Genomic DNA, 12,028 nt, shown 5'->3' with positions numbered 1-12,028 from the left:
CGTGTTCTTTGCACCTCTTTTTGCCAAAATTTCGTGTTCTTTTTGTTAATTAGCGTAATTTTACGTCGTTTTTGAAAAATAAACTTCGATTGTATTTCATTTTTTACGTTAATTAACGCAACCTAACTCTCTATTCTTTAATTAGCGTAATTTGACGTCTTTAATGAAAAATAAACTTAGAAATGCATATATACAATTACAACGCTTTACTTTCAGGTGCGATCATACCAGCACTAATGCACCGGATCCCATCAGAACTCCGCAGTTAAGCGTGCTTGGGCGAGAGTAGTACTAGGATGGGTGACCTCCTGGGAAGTCCTTGTGTTGCACCTCTTTTTGCCAAAATTTCGTGTTCTTTGCACCTCTTTTTGCCAAAATTTCGTGTTCTTTTTGTTAATTAGCGTAATTTTACGTCGTTTTTGAAAAATAAACTTCGATTGTATTTCATTTTTTTCGTTAATTAACGCAACCTAACTCTCTATTCTTTAATTAGCGTAATTTGACGTCTTTAATGAAAAATAAACTTAGAAATGCATATATACAATTACAACGCTTTACTTTCAGGTGCGATCATACCAGCACTAATGCACCGGATCCCATCAGAACTCCGCAGTTAAGCGTGCTTGGGCGAGAGTAGTACTAGGATGGGTGACCTCCTGGGAAGTCCTTGTGTTGCACCTCTTTTTGCCAAAATTTCATGTTCTTTGCACCTCTTTTTGCCAAAATTTCGTGTTCTTTTTGTTAATTAGCGTAATTTTACGTCGTTTTTGAAAAATAAACTTCGATTGTATTTCATTTTTTTCGTTAATTAACGCAACCTAACACTCTATTCTTTAATTAGCGTAATTTGACGTCTTTAATGAAAAATAAACTTAGAAATGCATATATACAATTACAACGCTTTACTTTCAGGTGCGATCATACCAGCACTAATGCACCGGATCCCATCAGAACTCCGCAGTTAAGCGTGCTTGGGCGAGAGTAGTACTAGGATGGGTGACCTCCTGGGAAGTCCTTGTGTTGCACCTCTTTTTGCCAAAATTTCGTGTTCTTTGCACCTCTTTTTGCCAAAATTTCGTGTTCTTTTTGTTAATTAGCGTAATTTTACGTCGTTTTTGAAAAATAAACTTCGATTGTATTTCATTTTTTTCGTTAATTAACGCAACCTAACACTCTATTCTTTAATTAGCGTAATTTGACGTCTTTAATGAAAAATAAACTTAGAAATGCATATATACAATTACAACGCTTTACTTTCAGGTGCGATCATACCAGCACTAATGCACCGGATCCCATCAGAACTCCGCAGTTAAGCGTGCTTGGGCGAGAGTAGTACTAGGATGGGTGACCTCCTGGGAAGTCCTTGTGTTGCACCTCTTTTTGCCAAAATTTCGTGTTCTTTGCACCTCTTTTTGCCAAAATTTCGTGTTCTTTTTGTTAATTAGCGTAATTTTACGTCGTTTTTGAAAAATAAACTTCGATTGTATTTCATTTTTTTCGTTAATTAACGCAACCTAACACTCTATTCTTTAATTAGCGTAATTTGACGTCTTTAATGAAAAATAAACTTAGAAATGCATATATACAATTACAACGCTTTACTTTCAGGTGCGATTATACCAGCACTAATGCACCGGATCCCATCAGAACTCCGCAGTTAAGCGTGCTTGGGCGAGAGTAGTACTAGGATGGGTGACCTTCTGGGAAGTCCTTGTGTTGCACCTGTTGCACCTCTTTTTGCCAAAATTTCGTGTTCTTTGCACCTCTTTTTGCCAAAATTTCGTGTTCTTTTTGTTAATTAGCGTAATTTTACGTCGTTTTTGAAAAATAAACTTCGATTGTATTTCATTTTTTACGTTAATTAACGCAACCTAACTCTCTATTCTTTAATTAGCGTAATTTGACGTCTTTAATGAAAAATAAACTTAGAAATGCATATATACAATTACAACGCTTTACTTTCAGGTGCGATCATACCAGCACTAATGCACCGGATCCCATCAGAACTCCGCAGTTAAGCGTGCTTGGGCGAGAGTAGTACTAGGATGGGTGACCTCCTGGGAAGTCCTTGTGTTGCACCTCTTTTTGCCAAAATTTCGTGTTCTTTGCACCTCTTTTTGCCAAAATTTCGTGTTCTTTTTGTTAATTAGCGTAATTTTACGTCGTTTTTGAAAAATAAACTTCGATTGTATTTCATTTTTTTCGTTAATTAACGCAACCTAACTCTCTATTCTTTAATTAGCGTAATTTGACGTCTTTAATGAAAAATAAACTTAGAAATGCATATATACAATTACAACGCTTTACTTTCAGGTGCGATCATACCAGCACTAATGCACCGGATCCCATCAGAACTCCGCAGTTAAGCGTGCTTGGGCGAGAGTAGTACTAGGATGGGTGACCTCCTGGGAAGTCCTTGTGTTGCACCTCTTTTTGCCAAAATTTCGTGTTCTTTGCACCTCTTTTTGCCAAAATTTCGTGTTCTTTTTGTTAATTAGCGTAATTTTACGTCGTTTTTGAAAAATAAACTTCGATTGTATTTCATTTTTTTCGTTAATTAACGCAACCTAACTCTCTATTCTTTAATTAGCGTAATTTGACGTCTTTAATGAAAAATAAACTTAGAAATGCATATATACAATTACAACGCTTTACTTTCAGGTGCGATCATACCAGCACTAATGCACCGGATCCCATCAGAACTCCGCAGTTAAGCGTGCTTGGGCGAGAGTAGTACTAGGATGGGTGACCTCCTGGGAAGTCCTTGTGTTGCACCTCTTTTGGCCAAAATTTCGTGTTCTTTGCACCTCTTTTTGCCAAAAATTCGTGTTCTTTTTGTTAATTAGCGTAATTTTACGTCGTTTTTGAAAAATAAACTTCGATTGTATTTCATTTTTTTCGTTAATTAACGCAACCTAACTCTCTACTCTTTAATTAGCGTAATTTGACGTCTTTAATGAAAAATAAACTTAGAAATGCATATATACAATTACAACGCTTTACTTTCAGGTGCGATCATACCAGCACTAATGCACCGGATCCCATCAGAACTCCGCAGTTAAGCGTGCTTGGGCGAGAGTAGTACTAGGATGGGTGACCTCCTGGGAAGTCCTTGTGTTGCACCTCTTTTTGCCAAAATTTCGTGTTCTTTGCACCTCTTTTTGCCAAAATTTCGTGTTCTTTTTGTTAATTAGCGTAATTTTACGTCGTTTTTGAAAAATAAACTTCGATTGTATTTCATTTTTTTCGTTAATTAACGCAACCTAACACTCTATTCTTTAATTAGCGTAATTTGACGTCTTTAATGAAAAATAAACTTAGAAATGCATATATACAATTACAACGCTTTACTTTCAGGTGCGATCATACCAGCACTAATGCACCGGATCCCATCAGAACTCCGCAGTTAAGCGTGCTTGGGCGAGAGTAGTACTAGGATGGGTGACCTTCTGGGAAGTCCTTGTGTTGCACCTGTTGCACCTCTTTTTGCCAAAATTTCGTGTTCTTTGCACCTCTTTTTGCCAAAATTTCGTGTTCTTTTTGTTAATTAGCGTAATTTTACGTCGTTTTTGAAAAATAAACTTCGATTGTATTTCATTTTTTACGTTAATTAACGCAACCTAACTCTCTATTCTTTAATTAGCGTAATTTGACGTCTTTAATGAAAAATAAACTTAGAAATGCATATATACAATTACAACGCTTTACTTTCAGGTGCGATCATACCAGCACTAATGCACCGGATCCCATCAGAACTCCGCAGTTAAGCGTGCTTGGGCGAGAGTAGTACTAGGATGGGTGACCTCCTGGGAAGTCCTTGTGTTGCACCTCTTTTTGCCAAAATTTCGTGTTCTTTGCACCTCTTTTTGCCAAAATTTCGTGTTCTTTTTGTTAATTAGCGTAATTTTACGTCGTTTTTGAAAAATAAACTTCGATTGTATTTCATTTTTTTCGTTAATTAACGCAACCTAACTCTCTATTCTTTAATTAGCGTAATTTGACGTCTTTAATGAAAAATAAACTTAGAAATGCATATATACAATTACAACGCTTTACTTTCAGGTGCGATCATACCAGCACTAATGCACCGGATCCCATCAGAACTCCGCAGTTAAGCGTGCTTGGGCGAGAGTAGTACTAGGATGGGTGACCTCCTGGGAAGTCCTTGTGTTGCACCTCTTTTGGCCAAAATTTCGTGTTCTTTGCACCTCTTTTTGCCAAAATTTCGTGTTCTTTTTGTTAATTAGCGTAATTTTACGTCGTTTTTGAAAAATAAACTTCGATTGTATTTCATTTTTTTCGTTAATTAACGCAACCTAACTCTCTATTCTTTAATTAGCGTAATTTGACGTCTTTAATGAAAAATAAACTTAGAAATGCATATATACAATTACAACGCTTTACTTTCAGGTGCGATCATACCAGCACTAATGCACCGGATCCCATCAGAACTCCGCAGTTAAGCGTGCTTGGGCGAGAGTAGTACTAGGATGGGTGACCTCCTGGGAAGTCCTTGTGTTGCACCTCTTTTTGCCAAAATTTCGTGTTCTTTGCACCTCTTTTTGCCAAAATTTCGTGTTCTTTTTGTTAATTAGCGTAATTTTACGTCGTTTTTGAAAAATAAACTTCGATTGTATTTCATTTTTTTCGTTAATTAACGCAACCTAACACTCTATTCTTTAATTAGCGTAATTTGACGTCTTTAATGAAAAATAAACTTAGAAATGCATATATACAATTACAACGCTTTACTTTCAGGTGCGATCATACCAGCACTAATGCACCGGATCCCATCAGAACTCCGCAGTTAAGCGTGCTTGGGCGAGAGTAGTACTAGGATGGGTGACCTCCTGGGAAGTCCTTGTGTTGCACGTGTTGCACCTCTTTTTGCCAAAATTTCGTGTTCTTTGCACCTCTTTTTGCCAAAATTTCGTGTTCTTTTTGTTAATTAGCGTAATTTTACGTCGTTTTTGAAAAATAAACTTCGATTGTATTTCATTTTTTTCGTTAATTAACGCAACCTAACACTCTATTCTTTAATTAGCGTAATTTGACGTCTTTAATGAAAAATAAACTTAGAAATGCATATATACAATTACAACGCTTTACTTTCAGGTGCGATCATACCAGCACTAATGCACCGGATCCCATCAGAACTCCGCAGTTAAGCGTGCTTGGGCGAGAGTAGTACTAGGATGGGTGACCTCCTGGGAAGTCCTTGTGTTGCACCTCTGTTTGCCATAATTTCGTGTTCTTTGCACCTCTTTTTGCCAAAATTTCGTGTTCTTTTTGTTAATTAGCGTAATTTTACGTCGTTTTTGAAAAATAAACTTCGATTGTATTTCATTTTTTTCGTTAATTAACGCAACCTAACACTCTATTCTTTAATTAGCGTAATTTGACGTCTTTAATGAAAAATAAACTTAGAAATGCATATATACAATTACAACGCTTTACTTTCAGGTGCGATCATACCAGCACTAATGCACCGGATCCCATCAGAACTCCGCAGTTAAGCGTGCTTGGGCGAGAGTAGTACTAGGATGGGTGACCTCCTGGGAAGTCCTTGTGTTGCACCTCTTTTTGCCAATATTTCGTGTTCTTTGCACCTCTTTTTGCCAAAATTTCGTGTTCTTTTTGTTAATTAGCGTAATTTTACGTCGTTTTTGAAAAATAAACTTCGATTGTATTTCATTTTTTTCGTTAATTAACGCAACCTAACTCTCTATTCTTTAATTAGCGTAATTTGACGTCTTTAATGAAAAATAAACTTAGAAATGCATATATACAAATACAACGCTTTACTTTCAGGTGCGATCATACCAGCACTAATGCACCGGATCCCATCAGAACTCCGCAGTTAAGCGTGCTTGGGCGAGAGTAGTACTAGGATGGGTGACCTCCTGGGAAGTCCTTGTGTTGCACCTCTTTTTGCCAAAATTTCGTGTTCTTTGCACCTCTTTTTGCCAAAATTTCGTGTTCTTTTTGTTAATTAGCGTAATTTTACGTCGTTTTTGAAAAATAAACTTCGATTGTATTTCATTTTTTTCGTTAATTAACGCAACCTAACTCTCTATTCTTTAATTAGCGTAATTTGACGTCTTTAATGAAAAATAAACTTAGAAATGCATATATACAATTACAACGCTTTACTTTCAGGTGCGATCATACCAGCACTAATGCACCGGATCCCATCAGAACTCCGCAGTTAAGCGTGCTTGGGCGAGAGTAGTACTAGGATGGGTGACCTCCTGGGAAGTCCTTGTGTTGCACCTCTTTTGGCCAAAATTTCGTGTTCTTTGCACCTCTTTTTGCCAAAAATTCGTGTTCTTTTTGTTAATTAGCGTAATTTTACGTCGTTTTTGAAAAATAAACTTCGATTGTATTTCATTTTTTTCGTTAATTAACGCAACCTAACTCTCTACTCTTTAATTAGCGTAATTTGACGTCTTTAATGAAAAATAAACTTAGAAATGCATATATACAATTACAACGCTTTACTTTCAGGTGCGATCATACCAGCACTAATGCACCGGATCCCATCAGAACTCCGCAGTTAAGCGTGCTTGGGCGAGAGTAGTACTAGGATGGGTGACCTCCTGGGAAGTCCTTGTGTTGCACCTCTTTTTGCCAAAATTTCGTGTTCTTTGCACCTCTTTTTGCCAAAATTTCGTGTTCTTTTTGTTAATTAGCTTAATTTTACGTCGTTTTTGAAAAATAAACTTCGATTGTATTTCATTTTTTTCGTTAATTAACGCAACCTAACACTCTATTCTTTAATTAGCGTAATTTGACGTCTTTAATGAAAAATAAACTTAGAAATGCATATATACAATTACAACGCTTTACTTTCAGGTGCGATCATACCAGCACTAATGCACCGGATCCCATCAGAACTCCGCAGTTAAGCGTGCTTGGGCGAGAGTAGTACTAGGATGGGTGACCTTCTGGGAAGTCCTTGTGTTGCACCTGTTGCACCTCTTTTTGCCAAAATTTCGTGTTCTTTGCACCTCTTTTTGCCAAAATTTCGTGTTCTTTTTGTTAATTAGCGTAATTTTACGTCGTTTTTGAAAAATAAACTTCGATTGTATTTCATTTTTTTCGTTAATTAACGCAACCTAACACTCTATTCTTTAATTAGCGTAATTTGACGTCTTTAATGAAAAATAAACTTAGAAATGCATATATACAATTACAACGCTTTACTTTCAGGTGCGATCATACCAGCACTAATGCACCGGATCCCATCAGAACTCCGCAGTTAAGCGTGCTTGGGCGAGAGTAGTACTAGGATGGGTGACCTCCTGGGAAGTCCTTGTGTTGCACCTCTTTTTGCCAAAATTTCTAGTTCTTTGCACCTCTTTTTGCCAAAATTTCGTGTTCTTTTTGTTAATTAGCGTAATTTTACGTCGTTTTTGAAAAATAAACTTCGATTGTATTTCATTTTTTTCGTTAATTAACGCAACCTAACACTCTATTCTTTAATTAGCGTAATTTGACGTCTTTAATGAAAAATAAACTTAGAAATGCATATATACAATTACAACGCTTTACTTTCAGGTGCGATCATACCAGCACTAATGCACCGGATCCCATCAGAACTCCGCAGTTAAGCGTTCCGCAGTTAAGCGTGCTTGGGCGAGAGTAGTACTAGGATGGGTGACCTCCTGGGAAGTCCTTGTGTTGCACCTCTTTTTGCCAAAATTTCGTGTTCTTTGCACCTCTTTTTGCCAAAATTTCGTGTTCTTTTTGTTAATTAGCGTAATTTTACGTCGTTTTTGAAAAATAAACTTCGATTGTATTTCATTTTTTTCGTTAATTAACGCAACCTAACACTCTATTCTTTAATTAGCGTAATTTGACGTCTTTAATGAAAAATAAACTTAGAAATGCATATATACAATTACAACGCTTTACTTTCAGGTGCGATCATACCAGCACTAATGCACCGGATCCCATCAGAACTCCGCAGTTAAGCGTGCTTGGGCGAGAGTAGTACTAGGATGGGTGACCTCCTGGGAAGTCCTTGTGTTGCACGTGTTGCACCTCTTTTGGCCAAAATTTCGTGTTCTTTGCACCTCTTTTTGCCAAAAATTCGTGTTCTTTTTGTTAATTAGCGTAATTTTACGTCGTTTTTGAAAAATAAACTTCGATTGTATTTCATTTTTTTCGTTAATTAACGCAACCTAACTCTCTACTCTTTAATTAGCGTAATTTGACGTCTTTAATGAAAAATAAACTTAGAAATGCATATATACAATTACAACGCTTTACTTTCAGGTGCGATCATACCAGCACTAATGCACCGGATCCCATCAGAACTCCGCAGTTAAGCGTGCTTGGGCGAGAGTAGTACTAGGATGGGTGACCTCCTGGGAAGTCCTTGTGTTGCACCTCTTTTTGCCAAAATTTCGTGTTCTTTGCACCTCTTTTTGCCAAAATTTCGTGTTCTTTTTGTTAATTAGCGTAATTTTACGTCGTTTTTGAAAAATAAACTTCGATTGTATTTCATTTTTTTCGTTAATTAACGCAACCTAACACTCTATTCTTTAATTAGCGTAATTTGACGTCTTTAATGAAAAATAAACTTAGAAATGCATATATACAATTACAACGCTTTACTTTCAGGTGCGATCATACCAGCACTAATGCACCGGATCCCATCAGAACTCCGCAGTTAAGCGTGCTTGGGCGAGAGTAGTACTAGGATGGGTGACCTTCTGGGAAGTCCTTGTGTTGCACCTGTTGCACCTCTTTTTGCCAAAATTTCGTGTTCTTTGCACCTCTTTTTGCCAAAATTTCGTGTTCTTTTTGTTAATTAGCGTAATTTTACGTCGTTTTTGAAAAATAAACTTCGATTGTATTTCATTTTTTTCGTTAATTAACGCAACCTAACACTCTATTCTTTAATTAGCGTAATTTGACGTCTTTAATGAAAAATAAACTTAGAAATGCATATATACAATTACAACGCTTTACTTTCAGGTGCAATCATACCAGCACTAATGCACCGGATCCCATCAGAACTCCGCAGTTAAGCGTGCTTGGGCGAGAGTAGTACTAGGATGGGTGACCTCCTGGGAAGTCCTTGTGTTGCACCTCTTTTTGCCAAAATTTCGTGTTCTTTGCACCTCTTTTTGCCAAAATTTCGTGTTCTTTTTGTTAATTAGCGTAATTTTACGTCGTTTTTGAAAAATAAACTTCGATTGTATTTCATTTTTTTCGTTAATTAACGCAACCTAACACTCTATTCTTTAATTAGCGTAATTTGACGTCTTTAATGAAAAATAAACTTAGAAATGCATATATACAATTACAACGCTTTACTTTCAGGTGCGATCATACCAGCACTAATGCACCGGATCCCATCAGAACTCCGCAGTTAAGCGTTCCGCAGTTAAGCGTGCTTGGGCGAGAGTAGTACTAGGATGGGTGACCTCCTGGGAAGTCCTTGTGTTGCACCTCTTTTTGCCAAAATTTCGTGTTCTTTGCACCTCTTTTTGCCAAAATTTCGTGTTCTTTTTGTTAATTAGCGTAATTTTACGTCGTTTTTGAAAAATAAACTTCGATTGTATTTCATTTTTTTCGTTAATTAACGCAACCTAACACTCTATTCTTTAATTAGCGTAATTTGACGTCTTTAATGAAAAATAAACTTAGAAATGCATATATACAATTACAACGCTTTACTTTCAGGTGCGATCATACCAGCACTAATGCACCGGATCCCATCAGAACTCCGCAGTTAAGCGTGCTTGGGCGAGAGTAGTACTAGGATGGGTGACCTCCTGGGAAGTCCTTGTGTTGCACGTGTTGCACCTCTTTTTGCCAAAATTTCGTGTTCTTTGCACCTCTTTTTGCCAAAATTTCGTGTTCTTTTTGTTAATTAGCGTAATTTTACGTCGTTTTTGAAAAATAAACTTCGATTGTATTTCATTTTTTTCGTTAATTAACGCAACCTAACACTCTATTCTTTAATTAGCGTAATTTGACGTCTTTAATGAAAAATAAACTTAGAAATGCATATATACAATTACAACGCTTTACTTTCAGGTGCGATCATACCAGCACTAATGCACCGGATCCCATCAGAACTCCGCAGTTAAGCGTGCTTGGGCGAGAGTAGTACTAGGATGGGTGACCTCCTGGGAAGTCCTTGTGTTGCACGTGTTGCACCTCTTTTGGCCAAAATTTCGTGTTCTTTGCACCTCTTTTTGCCAAAAATTCGTGTTCTTTTTGTTAATTAGCGTAATTTTACGTCGTTTTTGAAAAATAAACTTCGATTGTATTTCATTTTTTTCGTTAATTAACGCAACCTAACTCTCTACTCTTTAATTAGCGTAATTTGACGTCTTTAATGAAAAATAAACTTAGAAATGCATATATACAATTACAACGCTTTACTTTCAGGTGCGATCATACCAGCACTAATGCACCGGATCCCATCAGAACTCCGCAGTTAAGCGTGCTTGGGCGAGAGTAGTACTAGGATGGGTGACCTCCTGGGAAGTCCTTGTGTTGCACCTCTTTTTGCCAAAATTTCGTGTTCTTTGCACCTCTTTTTGCCAAAATTTCGTGTTCTTTTTGTTAATTAGCGTAATTTTACGTCGTTTTTGAAAAATAAACTTCGATTGTATTTCATTTTTTTCGTTAATTAACGCAACCTAACACTCTATTCTTTAATTAGCGTAATTTGACGTCTTTAATGAAAAATAAACTTAGAAATGCATATATACAATTACAACGCTTTACTTTCAGGTGCGATCATACCAGCACTAATGCACCGGATCCCATCAGAACTCCGCAGTTAAGCGTGCTTGGGCGAGAGTAGTACTAGGATGGGTGACCTTCTGGGAAGTCCTTGTGTTGCACCTGTTGCACCTCTTTTTGCCAAAATTTCGTGTTCTTTGCACCTCTTTTTGCCAAAATTTCGTGTTCTTTTTGTTAATTAGCGTAATTTTACGTCGTTTTTGAAAAATAAACTTCGATTGTATTTCATTTTTTTCGTTAATTAACGCAACCTAACACTCTATTCTTTAATTAGCGTAATTTGACGTCTTTAATGAAAAATAAACTTAGAAATGCATATATACAATTACAACGCTTTACTTTCAGGTGCGATCATACCAGCACTAATGCACCGGATCCCATCAGAACTCCGCAGTTAAGCGTGCTTGGGCGAGAGTAGTACTAGGATGGGTGACCTCCTGGGAAGTCCTTGTGTTGCACCTCTTTTTGCCAAAATTTCGTGTTCTTTGCACCTCTTTTTGCCAAAATTTCGTGTTCTTTTTGTTAATTAGCGTAATTTTACGTCGTTTTTGAAAAATAAACTTCGATTGTATTTCATTTTTTTCGTTAATTAACGCAACCTAACACTCTATTCTTTAATTAGCGTAATTTGACGTCTTTAATGAAAAATAAACTTAGAAATGCATATATACAATTACAACGCTTTACTTTCAGGTGCGATCATACCAGCACTAATGCACCGGATCCCATCAGAACTCCGCAGTTAAGCGTTCCGCAGTTAAGCGTGCTTGGGCGAGAGTAGTACTAGGATGGGTGACCTCCTGGGAAGTCCTTGTGTTGCACCTCTTTTTGCCAAAATTTCGTGTTCTTTGCACCTCTTTTTGCCAAAATTTCGTGTTCTTTTTGTTAATTAGCGTAATTTTACGTCGTTTTTGAAAAATAAACTTCGATTGTATTTCATTTTTTTCGTTAATTAACGCAACCTAACACTCTATTCTTTAATTAGCGTAATTTGACGTCTTTAATGAAAAATAAACTTAGAAATGCATATATACAATTACAACGCTTTACTTTCAGGTGCGATCATACCAGCACTAATGCACCGGATCCCATCAGAACTCCGCAGTTAAGCGTGCTTGGGCGAGAGTAGTACTAGGATGGGTGACCTCCTGGGAAGTCCTTGTGTTGCACGTGTTGCACCTCTTTTTGCCAAAATTTCGTGTTCTTTGCACCTCTTTTTGCCAAAATTTCGTGTTCTTTTTGTTAATTAGCGTAATTT

General features: G+C 37.0%; 31 non-coding genes and 3 pseudogenes across 31 annotated transcripts; all 34 read left to right on the top strand.

Annotated features, from left to right (window-relative positions):
- Positions 1-214: 214 nt before the first annotated feature.
- Positions 215-333, top strand: LOC146928358 (5S ribosomal RNA). The gene has a single exon (XR_015009695.1). It is a non-coding gene; the product is annotated as a 5S ribosomal RNA (ribosomal RNA).
- A 229-nt stretch (positions 334-562) lies between these two features.
- Positions 563-681, top strand: LOC146928357 (5S ribosomal RNA). Its single transcript, XR_015009694.1, has one exon. It is a non-coding gene; the product is annotated as a 5S ribosomal RNA (ribosomal RNA).
- Positions 682-910: 229 nt separating this feature from the next.
- Positions 911-1,029, top strand: LOC146928356 (5S ribosomal RNA). Its single transcript, XR_015009692.1, has one exon. It is a non-coding gene; the product is annotated as a 5S ribosomal RNA (ribosomal RNA).
- Positions 1,030-1,258: 229 nt separating this feature from the next.
- LOC146928355 (5S ribosomal RNA) lies at positions 1,259-1,377 on the top strand. The gene has a single exon (XR_015009691.1). It is a non-coding gene; the product is annotated as a 5S ribosomal RNA (ribosomal RNA).
- A 229-nt stretch (positions 1,378-1,606) lies between these two features.
- Positions 1,607-1,725, top strand: LOC146928354 (5S ribosomal RNA). The gene has a single exon (XR_015008917.1). It is a non-coding gene; the product is annotated as a 5S ribosomal RNA (ribosomal RNA).
- A 238-nt stretch (positions 1,726-1,963) lies between these two features.
- On the top strand, positions 1,964-2,082 carry LOC146928353 (5S ribosomal RNA). Its single transcript, XR_015009690.1, has one exon. It is a non-coding gene; the product is annotated as a 5S ribosomal RNA (ribosomal RNA).
- Positions 2,083-2,311: 229 nt separating this feature from the next.
- On the top strand, positions 2,312-2,430 carry LOC146928352 (5S ribosomal RNA). Its single transcript, XR_015009689.1, has one exon. It is a non-coding gene; the product is annotated as a 5S ribosomal RNA (ribosomal RNA).
- A 229-nt stretch (positions 2,431-2,659) lies between these two features.
- LOC146928351 (5S ribosomal RNA) lies at positions 2,660-2,778 on the top strand. Its single transcript, XR_015009688.1, has one exon. It is a non-coding gene; the product is annotated as a 5S ribosomal RNA (ribosomal RNA).
- Positions 2,779-3,007: 229 nt separating this feature from the next.
- On the top strand, positions 3,008-3,126 carry LOC146928350 (5S ribosomal RNA). The gene has a single exon (XR_015009687.1). It is a non-coding gene; the product is annotated as a 5S ribosomal RNA (ribosomal RNA).
- A 229-nt stretch (positions 3,127-3,355) lies between these two features.
- Positions 3,356-3,474, top strand: LOC146928349 (5S ribosomal RNA). Its single transcript, XR_015008864.1, has one exon. It is a non-coding gene; the product is annotated as a 5S ribosomal RNA (ribosomal RNA).
- Positions 3,475-3,712: 238 nt separating this feature from the next.
- On the top strand, positions 3,713-3,831 carry LOC146928348 (5S ribosomal RNA). The gene has a single exon (XR_015009686.1). It is a non-coding gene; the product is annotated as a 5S ribosomal RNA (ribosomal RNA).
- Positions 3,832-4,060: 229 nt separating this feature from the next.
- LOC146928347 (5S ribosomal RNA) lies at positions 4,061-4,179 on the top strand. The gene has a single exon (XR_015009685.1). It is a non-coding gene; the product is annotated as a 5S ribosomal RNA (ribosomal RNA).
- Positions 4,180-4,408: 229 nt separating this feature from the next.
- On the top strand, positions 4,409-4,527 carry LOC146928346 (5S ribosomal RNA). Its single transcript, XR_015009684.1, has one exon. It is a non-coding gene; the product is annotated as a 5S ribosomal RNA (ribosomal RNA).
- Positions 4,528-4,756: 229 nt separating this feature from the next.
- Positions 4,757-4,875, top strand: LOC146928345 (5S ribosomal RNA). The gene has a single exon (XR_015008938.1). It is a non-coding gene; the product is annotated as a 5S ribosomal RNA (ribosomal RNA).
- Positions 4,876-5,113: 238 nt separating this feature from the next.
- LOC146928344 (5S ribosomal RNA) lies at positions 5,114-5,232 on the top strand. Its single transcript, XR_015009683.1, has one exon. It is a non-coding gene; the product is annotated as a 5S ribosomal RNA (ribosomal RNA).
- Positions 5,233-5,461: 229 nt separating this feature from the next.
- LOC146928343 (5S ribosomal RNA) lies at positions 5,462-5,580 on the top strand. The gene has a single exon (XR_015009681.1). It is a non-coding gene; the product is annotated as a 5S ribosomal RNA (ribosomal RNA).
- Positions 5,581-5,809: 229 nt separating this feature from the next.
- On the top strand, positions 5,810-5,928 carry LOC146928342 (5S ribosomal RNA). Its single transcript, XR_015009680.1, has one exon. It is a non-coding gene; the product is annotated as a 5S ribosomal RNA (ribosomal RNA).
- Positions 5,929-6,157: 229 nt separating this feature from the next.
- LOC146928341 (5S ribosomal RNA) lies at positions 6,158-6,276 on the top strand. The gene has a single exon (XR_015009679.1). It is a non-coding gene; the product is annotated as a 5S ribosomal RNA (ribosomal RNA).
- A 229-nt stretch (positions 6,277-6,505) lies between these two features.
- On the top strand, positions 6,506-6,624 carry LOC146928340 (5S ribosomal RNA). The gene has a single exon (XR_015009678.1). It is a non-coding gene; the product is annotated as a 5S ribosomal RNA (ribosomal RNA).
- A 229-nt stretch (positions 6,625-6,853) lies between these two features.
- On the top strand, positions 6,854-6,972 carry LOC146928339 (5S ribosomal RNA). Its single transcript, XR_015008863.1, has one exon. It is a non-coding gene; the product is annotated as a 5S ribosomal RNA (ribosomal RNA).
- A 238-nt stretch (positions 6,973-7,210) lies between these two features.
- On the top strand, positions 7,211-7,329 carry LOC146928338 (5S ribosomal RNA). Its single transcript, XR_015009677.1, has one exon. It is a non-coding gene; the product is annotated as a 5S ribosomal RNA (ribosomal RNA).
- Positions 7,330-7,558: 229 nt separating this feature from the next.
- On the top strand, positions 7,559-7,692 carry LOC146928337 (5S ribosomal RNA; annotated as a pseudogene).
- A 229-nt stretch (positions 7,693-7,921) lies between these two features.
- On the top strand, positions 7,922-8,040 carry LOC146928336 (5S ribosomal RNA). Its single transcript, XR_015008936.1, has one exon. It is a non-coding gene; the product is annotated as a 5S ribosomal RNA (ribosomal RNA).
- A 238-nt stretch (positions 8,041-8,278) lies between these two features.
- On the top strand, positions 8,279-8,397 carry LOC146928335 (5S ribosomal RNA). The gene has a single exon (XR_015009676.1). It is a non-coding gene; the product is annotated as a 5S ribosomal RNA (ribosomal RNA).
- A 229-nt stretch (positions 8,398-8,626) lies between these two features.
- LOC146928334 (5S ribosomal RNA) lies at positions 8,627-8,745 on the top strand. The gene has a single exon (XR_015008862.1). It is a non-coding gene; the product is annotated as a 5S ribosomal RNA (ribosomal RNA).
- A 238-nt stretch (positions 8,746-8,983) lies between these two features.
- LOC146928333 (5S ribosomal RNA) lies at positions 8,984-9,102 on the top strand. The gene has a single exon (XR_015008808.1). It is a non-coding gene; the product is annotated as a 5S ribosomal RNA (ribosomal RNA).
- A 229-nt stretch (positions 9,103-9,331) lies between these two features.
- On the top strand, positions 9,332-9,465 carry LOC146928332 (5S ribosomal RNA; annotated as a pseudogene).
- Positions 9,466-9,694: 229 nt separating this feature from the next.
- LOC146928331 (5S ribosomal RNA) lies at positions 9,695-9,813 on the top strand. The gene has a single exon (XR_015008935.1). It is a non-coding gene; the product is annotated as a 5S ribosomal RNA (ribosomal RNA).
- A 238-nt stretch (positions 9,814-10,051) lies between these two features.
- Positions 10,052-10,170, top strand: LOC146928330 (5S ribosomal RNA). The gene has a single exon (XR_015008934.1). It is a non-coding gene; the product is annotated as a 5S ribosomal RNA (ribosomal RNA).
- A 238-nt stretch (positions 10,171-10,408) lies between these two features.
- Positions 10,409-10,527, top strand: LOC146928329 (5S ribosomal RNA). Its single transcript, XR_015009675.1, has one exon. It is a non-coding gene; the product is annotated as a 5S ribosomal RNA (ribosomal RNA).
- A 229-nt stretch (positions 10,528-10,756) lies between these two features.
- Positions 10,757-10,875, top strand: LOC146928328 (5S ribosomal RNA). The gene has a single exon (XR_015008861.1). It is a non-coding gene; the product is annotated as a 5S ribosomal RNA (ribosomal RNA).
- A 238-nt stretch (positions 10,876-11,113) lies between these two features.
- Positions 11,114-11,232, top strand: LOC146928327 (5S ribosomal RNA). The gene has a single exon (XR_015009674.1). It is a non-coding gene; the product is annotated as a 5S ribosomal RNA (ribosomal RNA).
- A 229-nt stretch (positions 11,233-11,461) lies between these two features.
- Positions 11,462-11,595, top strand: LOC146928326 (5S ribosomal RNA; annotated as a pseudogene).
- A 229-nt stretch (positions 11,596-11,824) lies between these two features.
- Positions 11,825-11,943, top strand: LOC146928325 (5S ribosomal RNA). Its single transcript, XR_015008933.1, has one exon. It is a non-coding gene; the product is annotated as a 5S ribosomal RNA (ribosomal RNA).
- The last annotated feature ends 85 nt before the right edge of the window (positions 11,944-12,028 follow it).

The sequence above is a fragment of the Medicago sativa genome, chromosome 4 (assembly GCF_051527215.1).
Source record: "Medicago sativa cultivar Bolivia chromosome 4, Bolivia_mono, whole genome shotgun sequence".
Classification (NCBI taxonomy): Eukaryota; Viridiplantae; Streptophyta; class Magnoliopsida; order Fabales; family Fabaceae; genus Medicago; species Medicago sativa.
Note: the sequence above shows the minus strand (reverse complement) of the source record. Positions and strands in the feature narration are given on the sequence as shown.